Source organism: Pezoporus flaviventris, unplaced genomic scaffold, assembly GCF_033815535.1.
Source record: "Pezoporus flaviventris isolate CSIRO_AGI_PZ_B2104156 unplaced genomic scaffold, CSIRO_AGI_Pfla_v1 ptg000023l, whole genome shotgun sequence".
Lineage (NCBI taxonomy): Eukaryota > Metazoa > Chordata > Aves > Psittaciformes > Psittacidae > Pezoporus > Pezoporus flaviventris.
Genome location: NW_026892571.1, coordinates 890,892 through 906,896, shown reverse-complemented (window position 1 = coordinate 906,896; position 16,005 = coordinate 890,892).

Sequence of the window (16,005 nt, the reverse complement as noted above, 5' to 3'; positions counted from 1 at the left end):
GGAAGACCAGCAGCGGGTAGTAGTCTGTATACAGACATGTCTGTAGATAGCATCAGCAAAAAGTTTCTGATAAAATCTCTATTCTGAATGTAAGAATGTATCTACAGACATTATGGGCAGTAATAAGTGCCCAAGTGATGGCTATAACTACAAAAAATCTATATTGTTGGGGGAAAAGTAGCATTTCTGTTGTGGACTTGCACCATAGTACTTACAAAGAACTTTAATACAGAAATATAATTCTCAATACTTCTGATATAAATGTTAGCTGTTATGGAGAAGCTACCAGTACAGTTAATAAATATTCAGATTCTACTGTCTATCAAATGGCTACTCCTTGAGTCAGAATTCCTTCTTTCAAACAGGACTATCACACATCTGCAAAATCTGATTTGCATAGCTAAGTGCTAAGTAGAACTAAAAATACAAAAAATAATTTGGGATAAACAAATTCCAAAGTTCAGTTCTCTCATGGTCAAGGGTGGAGTGCTGGGTTAAATATGACAAATTTCAGCTATAATCTCTTTTCTCTCAAACCCCTTTATTGTTCTACTAATATGGATAGAGACAGCATCTTTAATGACAAGCCTATCAGAGAGATGAGGTAGTGTCTGTGAACCTTTTTCCTGAAGGGTAAATGTCACCAAGAGCTATTATTTGCATAATAAATGAGGAAATGAGAAATTAGAGTTTCTTCAATAATTTTTAAAAACTCTTTTTTTTTTTTTCCTGCCATTCACATCTTGATTTATATACTAAAAATGGTCATGCAGCATAAATGGTCAGAAACATTAATCATTCTATTAACACCTTTTCTGGTATTCAAACATATCCACTGTCAATTAGAAATGTAGTGGTAGCAAGCAACAGTGTTCTCAATTGCAATATTTGTAGGTTTTACAATATTGTGCAGCAGAAGATTTTGACTTCCATTAACATGTAGGTGCATAAAAAGTTGAAAAGGGGAATTTCTTACCTCATTTATTCATGTTAAACTTTGTCCACATGGAAAAAGCTTGAAGGAATCACAACACAAAGATAAATACGGGAAAACCAGAACACAGTCTTGAGCTGTAATAGCCTGGAAAAAAAATGAAAAAAACTTCAACATAATCCATGAATGAAGAAGTTTTAAATAACCTTCACAACATTGTCACCACAAACCTGACTAAAATAGAATACAAGATGTAAATGTGTGTAAAAGTAGTAAATGAAAGCTCTGGTCCATATACAGAAACACGTGAACCACAGCATGGGGAATTTACAATTGTGGATTAGAAATTTTTCTGTTCTAAGAGGTTGTCTAATCAGAGCAAGTGGGTGCAGGGAACAGGGTTCCGTGGTTTAAGCCAAGCTGTAAATCAGAACCATGCAGTCTCTTTCTCTCACTCCCTCCCTTTCCCCCCTGCTCCTGGAGGGATGGGGAGGAGAACCGAAAGAATGTAACTCCCATGGGTTGAGATAAGAACAGCCCAGTAATTAAGGTATGACACAAACCACTGCTGCTAGCACCAATAATAATAATGACAAGGGAAATAACAAGGGAAGAGAATACAACTGCTCACCACCTGCCAACCGATACCCCACCTGACTAAGGAGCAATCTAGCCCTTCTGGGTAACTGCTCCCTGTTTATATAGTGGGCATGATGTGCTGTGGTATGGAATACCCCTTTAGCTAATTTGGGTCAGGTGTCCTGTCTGTGCTTCCTCCTGGCTTCCCCTCCTCCCTGGCAGAGCATGAGACTCAGGAAGTCCTTGGTCAGAGTAAGCATTACTGAGCAGCAACTAAAACCATCGGCATTATCAGTGCTGTTCCCAAGCTGAAAGTCAAAACCACAGCACTGCACCAGCTACTAAGAAGGAGAAAAAATGACTGCTACTGCTGAACCCAGGAGACAGGGAAAAAGAACTGCAGCACACTAAGACTTTGACCCCCTTCTTGTACTTCCTTCCTGGACAATCCTGATGATGAGTACACTATTTTAGCTCCACTCTTTGCACCTGAAGGCAAACTACCTATTCTTTTTCATGATAACCTCCATTTTGCTCTACTATTTTATTTTCTAGAATTACTGGATGTTTGATGGAAATGTACAATACTGACACATACTGATTAAGCACATGTGATTTCATGTCTATAACAGTTATATCACACTCTTCAGAGTTACTGCCAATGCCAAGACTTACTGAACCATAAGATCCTGTGATCACTGTTATCCATCTGCTCTGATATCCACAAGGCAGTTAAGGTCAGAGCAATCTACCAGTGAATGTCAGATAAGGAGGTATGTACAAAATAGCAGTGATAAAAATGGGATGGACTAATCATTAGCAACACAACAGGCATGAACAGGGAAACAATAGCTGCTTACATGCAGCAGAGTCATGTTTATTGCTTTTTTTAAAGAAACGCAAAGATGGAAGGAAGCCACAGTTACTAATATAGGCTGAGACGGGAGGATGCGGTTGAAGTGAGGAAGAGCAGCAATCTCTGTAGCGTCACCTCACTGGGATGCAGTAAGAAATATTCTTTTCAAATCAGTTAATTACTAACAGGTAGGGACCAAAGTTTTTTAGCTGTTTTTCTGGACCCCAGTGGTTAGGGGGAAGAGTACGATGAGAAGTAAAAGGCACCCAGAAAGACAAAAGTAAAAACTTGCTTTGAATGTTCTGGCTCAGCCAGCCACCACTGACGGAAACTGGCCCATCCTGTGGGAGTTCGTGTCAGCTTGACACCATCCTCAACAAGCTGCCACTTGGTGTGTGCTGAGCAGCTGCTCACTGCTGTTGTATAGCAAGGGTGGAAGATACCATTTGTGTTTCTCCATTTCAGAATAGCTTTTAAGATATTTCACTGGAGAGGAGAGAAAATTACTTTCACACTACCTTTCCTCAGCCTAGTCCCCCTTCCTACCCAAGCATGAGCAGAACCTTCCCCCTTCTTTCCGATATAACTTTACAAATGTATTTGAAACATGATACATGTAAATGTTTTGTAAAAGGGCAGAACTGCAGCTCTAGTGAAAAGCAGAAGTCATCTTCTGCTCTCCTTTCTCACATGAAATAAACACTGCAAGTGGTTTCAGACCATGGAAAAAAATGGAGGCTGATGAAATTGTTTCCTAGATCTGAGTGGTGACTGTGTCCACACCTACAACTGCCACAGGCACTGATGGTTCTCATGTAATTACACAAAGTTCCCCTGTTTTATAATAATCAAATGAGACATGAAGCAGGTGGTGTCACAAGCAGAACAACAAAATAAATGTTGCCATTTTGCCCATAAAGGATGGCTTGGTTTGCTTCAATGCACGCTGCACAAGCATATTTGAACAGACCTTCACTGTTTGATTACTTTTAATTTTTCTGTGTAACATTTTAAACAATTCCCTGGGCCATGCTCAGACAAACCGTGAGAAAGCCAAGACCCTACCAGAATGTAAGATGATCTTGCACATAGAAACAGCCAATTAAGAGGTTTGGGTCATTTTTCCTTTTTAATTGAAGACAAAAATTTCAGCATGACACAGAAGATGCTATCATTCTGGGTTTCATGTGGTAATGAGGTAAGAGCTTTGTCAATAATAAAGGGGCAGAAGGCCTTTATTCTTATCACTGAAAACAAAACAATAAAACCAACAGGTAAATAAATTACAAGGTCCAGCAATCTGCAAGGCCTGTGACATAAACATTAGAGTTGTTCACTGTGATCCAAGTGCATTTGGGAGGATGGTGGCATTGTAGCAACCTCCAGAACATTTAAATATAATATGGCCTTCATATGGATTTTGTAATGGTAGGATAGCTTGAAGTTTTTGTTCTCTTACCTAAATCAGAATAAAACCTGAAGTGAGAAACTTACAATCTCAAAGATCTTCTTACTAATGCTAATTCTCCAGATTTTGGTCCTGCTTACCAACTTGCTATAGACCAAACTGTCATATGTTTATTCACATTTTTAAATCAGACAGCTCTTTCCAATAAAGGGAATAATAAAAAGAATAATAAAAGGAATTCCAAGTAATTCCAAACTAAGTGGTTAATAGTCCACCAAAATTAATACAGCTTTGTATTCAGTCCTTCAAAGAAATCAAGATATTGCCAAGAAGACAAATCGCATGACAGATTTTCTTTTCAAAATTGTGTATTATTTGCCTTTCAAAATAAATGTAGATCATTAGCCATATTTGCAGCTTTTTGCTTAGTTAACTGACTTCTCACATTCATTGTTTTCTTAGTTTGAACATATTAAGACAAACATTTGGAATGTTTTAGTCTTACTGTATTCTTTGTTATCTCTTATCAGATAAAGTTCTAGGATTTACCATTAAATACTTGGGTTTTTCTTATGCAGAGCAACAACACTTAGAAAATAATTTATATCCTTTAGTAAAAAATCATTCCATAACCAGATTTTGCAATTGGAAGGACAAGCTGGTGAAATTCCCATCGGACTTGTGATACTGCTATGTTCCTGTAAATGCTGAATATCCCCATGGTGTCAATCTTTACTTTTCAATTAATATGAATTACTCTAAAAAAGTAAAAACTGCAGCTTCTAGTTGTTTATTAATTATTATTTATTAAATATAATGGGTACTGCAGTATTAATTAGACTTAAGGTTCTTCTTCAGACATTGAAAAGAATATAAGTTCTCAGAGGGACACTATAACAGACAAACTTACTTCTCATGAGAATCAACAGGAAATGAGGCAGGAAGGGATTTTACCATAGTCACAGAGAAGAGATTTTTGCCTTTCCTTTCATGTTAGCCCATTAAGCAGCTGAAGTCTCCACTGAGTGTGGACCAAAAGAAAAAAGCCCATTTTTTACTGTGTCTCATTTTCAGTCAAGTTTTGTTTTACAGTGTGGTGCCCAAAAGTCAGGCATACCAGTTTTTCCTCAGGCTTTACTAGCAACAAGATTATGAAGACTACATCATGGTCAGTTTGTTTGGTTTGGGGTTATTTTATTTTTTTTCTCAGATATGTTTCTGTTAATACAGCCTCCTGCGATACGAACTTCCTTCAGAAAAATCTGACATTAAGCAATCCTCATCTGCTAACTTCATTATTGGTCCCATATCCTTTACTACAGACCCTTTCCTTACCTTATTGCTCTCCAACACTCATTTGTGAAGCTGGTTCACCATTCTTGGATGTAAACCAGAGTATTTCAAATCACAGATTTTGTATAATTTGGGGGAGTTTTTTCCAAGCATGTTAAGATCATTATGAATTTTAAACATGTCCTCAAGTACACATCTGCTGTCACATGTCAATGCAATATAGTCACTCTTAATTCTATTGTCTGTGCCTATTGGAAATGTTCAGTTTTGCCACCTATCTCTCTAAAACACCTTATACATTTTTCTAATCTGACAGTGAACCACTGAAAATTACTCTAAGAATTGTTTTGTCAAACACTTTGTCAATCACAATGGCATTTTTTTCTCCAAAGTTGGGGAAGATTTCAAAGTATAATTGGAATGTTTAGGAATTAAGGTACATATGATAGATGTAGTGAACGTAGAACAGAAATGAAAACCATTTTAACAATATTAACTTTAGGATTATCTAGTAGCAATTATATGTCTGATACAGGAAAAAGATTAACTCTTATAGAAAACTTAATAGAGAGCTGCATAGGCTGCAAAGTTTTCCTCAAGTAGAGCTTAAATTATTTTTTTTTATTCCTCTTACCTGAATCATTTCTTCCCTTCTGTCTCTATTCATGTTTTCTCACTGAGTACATAATATAGTAGAAGTTCAAGATGAATATTTCTGGAATTACTCTATTCAACATTCTTCTCTACTACAAGCTACCAATAGAATGCATTTACACTCCTGCCCTTCCATAGCTGCTTTCCTCCATCTGCACAGCAGTTGCTATTATTAATTACACCTTATTCACAAGCTCCAGGTGTTGTGGGCTTTTTTATTTGCTTTGATTTAAAGAAATGATCATACTAAATATATAATTACTTAAATATAAAATATCCAGGAAATAAATGTATATTTACTCATAGAGGAGAAGAAAAATTCTTTTATTTGAATCATTTCTTATCTTATTAGCATGTTTCTGAAATAAGGAATACCTGCTAGACAGCATTTCAATTCAAACAATCTCTTAATACTAAACAATCTGGTCTCTTCATCCTCTTATCTTTATTTACTTGATATGCCCTATAGCTAGGAAGTAAAAATTAGGTACTGATTCTGGATTTTTCACAGCCTTTCTTATTACTTACTTACACTCTTCATTAATACATGGATAACTTGAGATTAGAAGTTTTGTTGTGTGAGCTCACTAGTAACTTTAAGGATGCTATTGGCAGTTCACTGATAGGTACAGTAAGAACTTTTGTCAAAAGGTTCATTTCTTAATACATTTCCTTCTTGAAGCAGTAAGGACTGACAGTGGGGAGAATTCACTTCACTTACAAAATTGATTAGTTTGGAAACAATCACTTGTGTAATTAAGATAGGTCAGGCCAAGTTTCTTTATAAATAATTCATCAGGAAACTACTCTATGAAAAGCTAGAGAAATGTCACTCCAGGTGCACTATTTTTAAACTATTTCTGTATAAATCAATTAAGGTGTTTTATTTTGACACCCGGTGTATTTACAAAACCTGGGTAGACAAGTCCATCCCTGCAGCATGCATTTGCAAATAACTTTACTCATTAATGTTTAATTAAGACAGAAGAAAACTGTCCTTGATATTTTGCTGCAATTAGTGCTCTCTATACCCCACTGACTTTCCATGATGAATTACTTTTCAAATGCAAAGTGAAGTGATTAAATAAAACTGAAGATCCTCTAGCCGTTGCACATTGCCCATCCTACACTTTTAAGTAGATACAAAACGTATTGCTTGGCTGCAGGGGATAATTATTTGGTAAAACTGTTATAAAACACTATGCTAACCACCTAAATGGGAGGGGGGAGAAATGAATTTATATTTTCCCAAACATAAACTCTTGGTGATGGTTTCAATGTCCTGAAAATCTTTTTAGCTTGGGAAAAAAAAAACAAAACAACAAAAATTCAGATCATATCCTGAACATCCCAGATGAATTTAGTTATTTTTTAATTCATAGAGCATATATTCTCCAACTCCAGTTCTAAACAATTTCACATTCTGTAACAGTAAACTAAAGGACAATGCTCACATTTATTGGTATAGCCACTATAGAAATGCCTCAACTCTCTGAAAAACTACATTTTAGTTCTAGTACCCCTTTCATTTCAGAAATATTTTTCAGACTGAAACATTATAAAATACAAATAAAATATTTCAGCAATGACATATGCAATATTTTGCTCTAGATGCACCTAGAGGAAGGCTCTTTCCAAGCACCCCGGCTGCCAGCCTATGGAACTCCCCCAACAAAAGGACCTCCAGCCCGGACTGCTGCTCACAAGAATTGTGCTCGCTGCAGTTAGCAGAAGTCTGTTCCCTTTTCCTGTCCCCATGCAGGGAGCAGTCCTGGTCCTGATGGACTACAGCTGACTCCAGCCTGCAGCTGTTAAAACACCCAGCACCACCAATGCTGTTTCCTGAGTGCCTGCCAAGCCTCTAATGTTTGTGTCTCCTCTGGCTAGAGAGCAGCTGAAAGACTGAGTATTGGCTTTTCAACTACACAGCTTACAGCTTAACAGGGTACTGAAGACCTAGGCAGAAGAGCTGATTAATAACCACACAGGACTGCAATTGAAACCTTTTCGACAGGATCTTCATAGGAATTAAATCACCTTCACAAAACATTTAAATTTTGCTGGGGAAAAAAAATAAATAATCTCAGCAGACTTTATTTTTTCTGGCTCTAGGGGAAAAAAACAACAAAACAATCAAACCCCAAACCAGTTTCTCTCTTGACATTTTAGCTTTTCGAGTTCCAGTCCTACACAAAGCTTAGAAATATGGAGAAAAACCACACACAAAACTAGGGACAGAAGCAACTGGAGAGACCTCTATCTAAGGCCCACCAAAAAGAAAAGAATGACAGAGTAAAGTAATGCAAAAGAAGCATACAGGGGATTATTTCAGAAATTGGATGTGTGCTTTGACTATGCATTAGTTCTTCCTGCAGAATGAACACCTAAATAAGGTCTGAACTTGGAAGAACATTTCCATGTAAGCAGATGGATTGCTCCCTATGAGAGGCCTTGATGTGTGCCGAGGAGAAGTACTGGGGATTAATTATGCTTGGGGTAACCTCACTGGCTTGAAAGGAGAACGCATCTATAGGGTTGATTACAATCTGATACACACATGCATACAAAATTTAAATATGAATTTGGAAAAAGCTTGGCCATGTCAGCAAGCTGCTTAGTCTGGGTTATTTCACCATTTATTGTTTTATGGTCAGACTACGTTGGAAATAAAATACAGAGATAGCAATGATTTCATGTTCTGACAATTTAAACGGGTGCTATACAAACTACAGAGGATAAGGATAGTTCTTGACATTTACTCATGGGTCATCCTTTATTTATTAAGCCCATCATACAAGCTTTCTCTGATCTATGCCAGAAACAAACAGACAAAATGAACTCAAACCAAAGACCACCAGAACACCCATTTGCTGAATCACAGCCTATGACAGACTGCCATTACCATACAAAAACTGAACCATCTGTATTGTCTATAGCAGTGCTGAAATACAATTTTTCCCTCTTGTGGTAAGATAGAAAGGTCACACTACTTAGGGTTGGGAAATATGGATTTACAGAAGCCTGAATTATGTAGCTGAATAAACACTTTCATCTAGGATTTATTTGTGTGGAGAGAGCTTGCCTTGGGCAGGGAAGGTCAAAAGCAGACCTTTGATCTGTTTGGACTATATCTCTATTCTGTCACAAGCTTAATTTGATGTAGGGACCATCTCAGGCTTAGTGTGCCTTCACCACGCTGCCCTAATAGGAGCAAACAAAATTCCTATACAGACAGCCACCCACATTTGTCTCTCCTATGAAAGTAAAGAGGATGTGTGTCCACAGCTGAAGCAGTTGTAGTAGGAAAGCTCAAACTGACAAGAATTAAAAATTAATTAACAAATTTAAAGAAGCAAACAATTGCTGGAGAAGTATTAGAAAATCTGAGTTAAACGGATAGATGACCGGAGTTATGAATGGGGTTCTTGTCCAGTAAAGTAAGATTTGGTAAGGAACATCTGATACATACACTGCATTGCAGGACTTGGGACACAGCTCTTAGGTAATATACTGTCATGGTTTAAACCCCAGCCAGACAGCTTGTTCACTCACTCCCAGTGAGTGGTGCCAGGCTGAGAGCAATCAAGCCCCTCCCCCCCACCCCCACCCCCCCGGGGCTCCTCTCCCCTTCCCCGCTCCCGGAGGAACGGGGAGGAGGATTGAAAGAGTGCAACTCCCACAGGTTGAGACAAGAACAGTCCAGCAACCAATGTACAACACAAATCACCACCGCTACTATCAACTACAACAATGATAAGGGAAAATAACAAGGGAAGAGAATACAATACCACCGGCCAAGAAACGAGTCCCACCCGGAAGCTCGTGTCCTTCCGGGTGACTCCCAGTTACCCCCCACCCCGGGCATGACGTGCTGTGGTATGGAATACCTCCCTGGCTAGCCTGGGTCAGGTGCCCCGTCTCTGCTTCCTCACGGCTTCCCCTCCTCCCTGGCAGAGCATGAGCCTCACAAAGTCCTTGGTCAGGGTAAACATCACTTAGCAACAACCGAAAACATCGGTATTATCAGCACTGCTCCCAGGCTGGAAGTCAAAACACAGCACCGCACCAGCTACCATGGAGGTGAAACATGACTGCTACTGCTGAACACAGGACATTATCCACCCCTTATTCCATACCATTCACGTCATGCTCAGATCCTGCATTTTCAATACACCATTGCTCTCCCATATATATACATCCATATACACACAGACCAAAAGAAAGAGATCATTCCTTAGTGCATGGACCAATCCTATAATGCTGCCGAGTCCATTCGGTCCATGATGTCAGGTTCCATCTCTTGTAACAATCTTTCAGGGCAGGAAAGGCTGTGTGCAGTATTGGATCGTTGCCTGCTGGTGCTGGTAGTTCCTTTACTGCGGAACTCATCCGGTTCTATCAAAGTTCATTCTCTGTTGGGATGATGGTTGAAGGGAAGTCAGGGCTAATCGCTGGTGATCTGGAGACATCTAGCTGGTGAGCTATAATAGTATTACACAGCAGGCAACAGCATACAGTTAAGTTCACTGGCTGTTTTCCCCTAAAATCAAATCTCCTTGAGGTATACACTGGATTTCCCCATCTTCCCGCATTACCCACCAAGTATATCCAGGTCCCTGAGCAAAAGCAGTCCCACGAGTGGGTTTGCCTTTACCTGAAGCAGGAATAACCCAGACTGTCTTCCCCAGCAAATTCTTCATATGCACCACGGGAACTTTTATCCCCTTCTACAGTATGTGAAAGTTCTGACTGGGCTGGGCCAGCCCTGTTGGCAGATCCTCTGGTGTTGATCAACCAGGTGGCCTTTGGTAAGTGTGTCTCCCAATGCTTGAAAGTTCCCCCACCCATTGCTCTCAGTGTAGTTTTTAACAGCCCATTATACCGTTCGATTTTCCCAGAGGCTGGTGCGTGGTAGGGGATGTGATATACCCACTCAATGCCATGCTCTTTGGCCCAAGTGTCTATAAGGTTATTCCGGAAATGAGTCCCATTGTCTGACTCAATTCTCTCTGGGGTGCCGTGTGGCCACAAAATCTGTTTCTCAAGGCCCAGGATAGTGTTCCAGGCAGTGGCATGGGGCACAGCGTATGTTTCCAGCCACCCGGTGGTTGCTTCCACCATGGTAAGCACATGGCACTTGCCTTGGCGGGATGTCGGCAGTGTGATATAATCAATCTGCCAGGCTTCCCCATATTTATACTTCAGCCATTGTCCTCCATACCAAAGAGGCTTTAACCGTTTGGCTTGTTTAACTGCAGCTCATGAATAACCTGGGCAATAGTGTCCATTGTTAAGTCCACCCCTCGATCACGGGCCCATCTATATGTTGCATCTCTGCCCTGATGGCCTGAAGTGTCATGGGCCCACCAGGCCAAATATAATTCACCTTTATGTTGCCAATCTAAGTCCATCTGAGCCACTTCAATCTTAGCCGCTTTATCCACTTGTTGGTTGTTCTGGTGTTCCTCAGTGGCCCGACTCTTGGGTACATGGGCATCTACATGACGTACCTTCACCACCAGGTTCTGCACCCAGGCAGCGGTATCTTCCCACAGTGCAGCAGCCCAGATGGGTTTACCTCTGCGTTGCCAGTTGCTCTGCTTCCATTGCTGCAACCACCCCCACAGGGCATTTGCCACTATCCATGAGTCAGTATAGAGATAAAGTACTGGCCACTTTTCTCATCCAGCAATGTCCAGGGCCAGCTGGATGGCTTTCACCTCGGCAAATTGACTCAATTCACCCTCTCCTGCAGCAGTTTCTGCAACTTGTTATTGAGATCTCCATACAGCTGCCTTCCATCTCCAATGCTTTCCCACAATACGGCAAGAGCCATCAGTAAACAAGGCATACTGCTTTTCACTTTCTGACAGTTTATTATATGGTGGGGCCTCTTCAGCGCGCACCTCCTCCTCCTTTGGTGACATTCCAAAATCTTTGCCCTCTGGCCAGTCCATGATGACTTCTAGAATGCCTGGACGACTGAGATTTCCTATTCGAGTTCCTTGTGCAATTAGTGCAGCCCATTTACTCCATGTAGCATCAGTTGCATGATGTGTAGAGGAGACCCTGCCTTTGAACATCCATCCCAGCACGGGCAACCGGGGTGCCAGGAGGAGCTGTGCTTCAGTGCCAATCACTTCCGAAGCAGCTCGAACCCCTTCATAGGCTGCCAGTATCTCTTTCTCAGTTGGGGTATAGCTGGCCTCAGATCCTTTGTATCCCCGACTCCAAAAGCTGAGGGGTCGACCTCGAGTCTCCCCTGGAGCTTTCTGCCAGAGGCTCCAGGTAGGACCATTCTCCCCAGCTGCAGTGTACAGTACATTTTTACATCTGGCCCGGTCCGGACTGGTCCAAGGGCTACTGCATGAACTATCTCGTGTTTAATTTGCTCAAAGGCTTGTTGCTGCTCAGGGCCTCATTTAAAATCATTCTTCTTCTGGGTCACATGATAGAGAGGGCTTACAATCGAACTGCAATTTGGGATGTGCATTCTCCAGAACCCCACTGCACCCAAGAAAGCTTGCGTTTCTTTCTTATTAGTTGGTGGAGACATTCCTGTTATCTTGTTGATCACATCTGTGGGGATCTGTCTACGTCCATCTTGCCATTTTATTCCCAAAAATTGAATCTCCTGTGCAGGTCCCTTGACCTTACTCCGTTTTATGTCAAAACCAGCTCTCAGCAAGATTTGGATTATTTTCCTCCCTTTCTCAAAGACTTCTTCCGCTGTATCACCCCACACAATGTCATCAATGTTTTGCAGGTGTTCTGGAGCTTGCCCCTGTTCCAGTGCAGTCTGGATCAGTCCATGGCAAATGGTAGGGCTGTGTTTCCACCCCTGGGGCAGTCGGTTCCAAGTGAACTGGACACCCCTCCAAGTAAAAGCAAACTGTGGCCTGCACTCTGCTGCCAAAGGAATGGAGAAAAATGCATTGGCAATATCAATCGTGGCATACCACTTGGCTGCCTTTGACTCTAGTTCATACTGAAGTTCTAGCATGTCCGGTACGGCAGCACTCAAGGGTGGTGTGACTTCATTCCGGCCACGATAGTCTACTGTTAGTCTCCATTCTCCATTAGACTTTCACACTGGCCATATGGGGCTATTGAAGGGTGAGCGGGTCCTGCTGATCACCCCCTGACTCTCCAGTCTACGGATCAGCTGATGGATGGGAATCAGGGAGTCTCGGTTGGTGCGATATTGCCGCCGGTGCACTGTTGTGGTCGCAATTGAGCACCCGAGACTCTGGGTCTGTGCTGTTTCTTTGCCCTCAGATCCAGAGACATTCTTTTCCTTTTGAAGGTGCTGGATAGTGTTGAACAAGGCCCTGTAAGCATAGGCCAAGCCCCAGCACGTTGCCATGATTTGTCCATCTCTGGTATTGCCAGAATGACCACACACCTCATTTAAGTGTTTTACTAATTCTTCTGGATTTTGCAGTTGCTCGGTAGTGAAATTCCAAAGTACTGGAGGGGCCCACTGACCTAGATACTTGCCCATACTATCCCACACACCCTGCCACTCATGACTGTCCAGCCTCAGGGAAAATCTCTTGGTCCTCCTACAGGAGGAAAAGCGTCCCACCCGGAAGTCCGTGTCCTTCCAGGTAATTCCCAGTTACCCCCCACCCTGGCCATGACGTGCTGTGGTATGGAATACCTCCTTGGTCAGTTTGGGTCAGGCACCCTGTCTCTGCTTCCTCACGGCTTCCCCTCCTCCCTGGCAGAGCATGAGCCTCACAAAGTCCTTGGTCAGGGTAAACATCACTTAGCAACAACCAAAAACATCAGTATCACCAGCACTGTTCCCAGGCTGAAAGTCAAAACACAGTGCTGCACCAGCTACCATGGAGGTGAAACATGACTGCTACTGCTGAACCCAGGACATATACCAATATGTGTTCAGGCTTTCTTAGGTGTACGGGGTTTTAATTTTCAGAGAGCACATTACAGCATACAGGAATCAGCTCTCCCTTGCAGGTGAGAAGGTTTTCGAACAAAAGCACTCATGATTGTTCCTAAAGTAGCAACATGACTTAATACCCTAGTGAGTCAGTAAACCAGTTCCTTACTCACTGAGAACTGGAAATATCACCTCATGTCTCAGGGGTTTCTGCATTGACATACCCCACATCTTATGAGATTCATGACTAAAAATCTTCACACACCCGTTTACTTAGCAGGCTATATTATTCAACACATTTTGGTATGAATCTATGAAGCAGAGTGATTACAAGAAAACTATGAAACATTTATGTTATTTTTTGTACAACTGCATAAGTGTACTTATAAAGTCATTCTGCAGTTGCAGTAGAAACATTCCTAAATCTGCTCTGTCAAGTGTGAGAACAGTACAAATAGCTACATGCTTTAACTACAGTAATGTAAATAAGATTTTGCTATTATTCCTGGTATCAATAAAGGGGATCCTAATCTCCCTTGCCCAATCAGTTCAGCATCATTCCCCACTGCTTTTTGGCTGCCTGATCTTCAGGACCTTTTACTATTTCCCTCTGTAATCAGTCTTAAAACTAGAAAGCCATAAACTTTGATAGTATAGGACTTCTGAATTCCATAAATGATAACTGTCTGGTTTTGTATCTACTTCCAGTTTCTGCTTATTGTCAGTGAAAAGGCTGGTAAATACGACAATAGTGAGATGCAAAGTCAAAAATAGTAGTTCTTCCATCTTTCGAATATAGAGTTTACAGAAATAACTGTCTGAAAGTGTAATTTAGCAGAAGAAATTAATTCTGTCATGTGGTCTGTTTTGGTTTTACTACACTCATCTCCTGTTGATCTGCTTTTCATGGTGAAAGTCCTAACTTCTCATGGAAAAGCAATGTGCATTCTTCTTAATTGCTGTTAATGATTCTCACCCCAATGTACTTGAATACACAAAGGACACATACCGTCCTGATCCTCACCCTCTCCAATTCTTAAACTAAGTCATAAAAATCCTGTGTGTGCTGACAAGTTGTTGGCTATAGTTTTAGCCTCAACATAACTCGGAGAAACTGAGATATAATAAATCCCTGAGGATGTGTGTGTAGGGGAAATCTGACAGACCCTTAACTGCAGCAGCCCTACTGGATGCCACTTACAATAACAATGCAAAGACCTTGAGCTATCAAACAGGTTTACTGATGGAGAACTCTTATCAAAGTTCCTGCTGTTAGCTCTGACAGATTCACCACACATGGCTGCACATGGTTACACTTGATTCACTTGAGTATACAAGAAATGACTATTCCCAAGTCTCTAGGACTTTGCAGTAGTAATGTTTTAATTGCCAAGATGCTGAAGTGACTAATACCTGATGGTGAAAATTTTCTGATGGCATGGAGCCTTTCCTCTGATTTGAAAAGCAAGCTGAAATCTTACTGTATATTTAAACAGTCAATCCAACAACCCTGGACAGGGAAAGGGGCTCAGCAGCATGGAAATACTTTTCCCCTTTGATATAGGTCTCTGCAATTCTGGGATTTTATTCCAATGTATGTACAGTCGGATGGGAATGAATCATACCAACCAATGAATCATACCAACCAGCACTTCAGGGGAGAGCTTGCCATTGTTTGGAGCAGATGCAGTTATGCTGGTGAATTGACTGGGACCATCAGGGTCAAAAAAAATTTCTCCAAAACCATAATTAAGAAAAAGAGCTGCCATGTTTGCATAAATTGCTGCCGTGCTTATATGTTAGAATGTTTAATTCACTTTGAGGAACTGTGAACAGCAAATCATGTTTAATACTGAAACATAGCTTTTGAGTATCGACAGTACTGTACACTGAAGTAACATGTCAGAGGAGAATAAGGATAGACACTAGACATCCTACGTACTCAGTAGAGATGTATGACTTCAGAGAACAATTTCTGCTTTGAATTGGCCACTGGAAAAGGATCTCTCCAGTAGCTACATTGTGATTGCTTGGTTTGGTTTTGTTTTTTTTCATGATTTATGAAAATAATAATTAGGGGATTATTATTAATTATTATGAAAAAATAATTAAGGGAGGGGTGCAAAAGCTGAGAATTCCCCTTCTTGGAACCTGGAAAAAATAACGTTTTCTGAAGCCTCCTACAAATAATTCAATAACCAAAACACTGGCTAATGTAGCATGAATTTCTTTCTGGTTTTGACTAGAAGTCCACTCAGGATTATTTTAGGAGTTTTTCACCTCCTCATTGCATATTAGACCAAATGTATATACAGTTTCTTTCTGACTCCATAAAACATAAAGTTTTTATATAAACAGTATTTACAATACAAGAC